Source organism: Sorex fumeus, unplaced genomic scaffold (genome assembly GCF_029834395.1).
Source record: "Sorex fumeus unplaced genomic scaffold, SorFum_2.1 ptg000009l, whole genome shotgun sequence".
In the NCBI taxonomy this organism is placed as follows: Eukaryota; Metazoa; Chordata; class Mammalia; order Eulipotyphla; family Soricidae; genus Sorex; species Sorex fumeus.
In genome coordinates this window covers 1107234-1109261 of record NW_026606066.1, presented here as the reverse complement: position 1 = coordinate 1109261, position 2028 = coordinate 1107234, and the positions used below count along the sequence as shown (strand labels likewise).

The window sequence follows — 2028 nt, the reverse complement described above, 5'->3', positions numbered from 1 at the left end:
CAAAATCGCGTGGCCAATACTGCAGCCACACGAAATCATATGTTATTCATAACCAGCAACAGAAAACAAATTGTCTACGATTGCCTTTTCAGCAGATCTGAGTGTTGGGGTAAAATCCCAAATAATAATGGTGGGTCTGGTGTCAAAATATTGAATGTAATCAAAGTAAAGAGAGAGTAATGTGGAAATCATCTGCCCCACAGGTAGGGAGAGGGTCTGGTTGGGGGTATACTGGGATTTTGGGAGATGGAGAATGGGCACTGGTGAAGGTACGGGTGTTTCATTGTATCACCGAGACTTAAACCCGAAAGCTTTGTAACTGCTCTCAAGGTGATTCAATAAATAAAATTATAAGAAATGAAAAAAAAAAGTAAGATGGAGTTCGTGCCCAATTTAATCAGCTAATCAGTGCCTGAATGAATAGCAGTACTCCTACATTTAAAAAAAAGCATGAGAGAAGTAAAAAAAAAAAAAATAGAGGTAATTTATGAAGCCACATGTACCTCCAACAGAAATGGAAGAAGTCCAGCAAAAATAAGTTTTAAAAAAAATCACACCACACAACTCCAGAAGCTTATAAAATAAGTTTGAGTAATGCAGAAGACATTGGGGAGGTAAAGGGAGAGGTCAGTTAGAAAAACCATCTGGGAAGGCACAGTGAAACAAAAGTATGCACCAATAACGTTCCCAAAAGGAAATGACATATTCCCAAGTACACCGAGGAAGACCACATAAAAGGAGAGTTTTATAGGCAAATGTCTTTCCAAAATATAATATCCACTCTGCCTTCAAGGCCCCTCTCCTGAAGTTAACTTTTTACATATTTTGGCATGACAGTTTTTTCGCTCCCCTACAATGACTGCCTCTGAGTTTTCTAGGTGTTTTGTTAAACCACTGTTACTTGCACAAAACATGCTCAACATATAGTTCCAGACATGTTCTAAAAATAACTCCATTGAATTTAACATTCAACAAGACCAGTTCTGCGCTCCATTAGAATGCAACAGCTCAACCGGAACAGTTCCCTCCAGTCACTTGCATAGTCTTTCTGCTGCTTCTTTTGTTCCATCTTGCACCAAAGGCCCACTTTGCGTCTGCTTGGTTACAAGGGCAGCCACCCTAACTGCGCAGAAGTGATTGGGTCAACTTAGGTAATTGGACAACTAAGTGACTCAGGCTAAACAACTCAGAAGCTCTCCCAGAAATCTGGAACTCAGATGGTAGTATCTTGAAAATATAGAAAATAGGCTGCCTAGGAGAGCCGTGGGCCATGGTACAGCAGAAAAAGATCTACAGAGCACAAGGTGGGGCATGAGGAGTAGAGGACAAACAATATTAAAGGTTTGGGAGGCCCCAGTTCTTGAGGTCAAGCTGGGGTCAACTGCAGTCCCAACAGCTCCCTCCCATCCCTGAATAAATTCTCCTTTTATGTTTAAGCAAGCTAAAATGGATTTCAGTTACTACTCACCAAATTACTTTGTCTCTACTTGATGATGCAAAAGACTTTAGAACAAATTAATCAGAAAATTCTGTATTTGTTTATTCCTAAGGGTATAATTATCAGATGTAACAGGGAGAAGAATAGAACTCAGTGATATTATTCTTCTCAACAGTTTTTGGCATTTAAACCTCATTTGGTTAGGATCCTTTTCCGGTTCGTAAGCGTAATGATTAGGTGTTCACAGGTGTGACATGGTCCTCCCTTAAATCTTGTGACACATTTGGCACATTACTCATCTGACATGGGAGTGGGGGATAACCTCCTCTTGGTTAACAGCACCAAAATAAAGTGAAATATTAGCTTCCCTCCATGCACATACCACTACCTCCTGCCCCACTCCCTACCTCTCCACTCCCCTCCGTGCAGCCAACCTTCATAGCTTCACTTCTCAGAGTGCGGTCCCGGACTGAAGAGTGCCACCAGGATGACTCAGGAACTAGAGGGGAGGCCAAGCTTATGGGTATTTAGAGCTTCCCTCCCAGGTGATTGACCCCACAGTGAAGTCTGGGAGCTTTAGGAGGTTGCTA

General features: G+C 41.7%; 1 non-coding gene across 1 annotated transcript; it reads left to right on the top strand.

The window, feature by feature from the left end:
- Window positions 1-1643: 1643 nt before the first annotated feature.
- LOC130019844 (small nucleolar RNA U13) lies at window positions 1644-1743 on the top strand. Its single transcript, XR_008791912.1, has one exon. It is a non-coding gene; the product is annotated as a small nucleolar RNA U13 (small nucleolar RNA).
- Window positions 1744-2028: the final 285 nt, after the last annotated feature.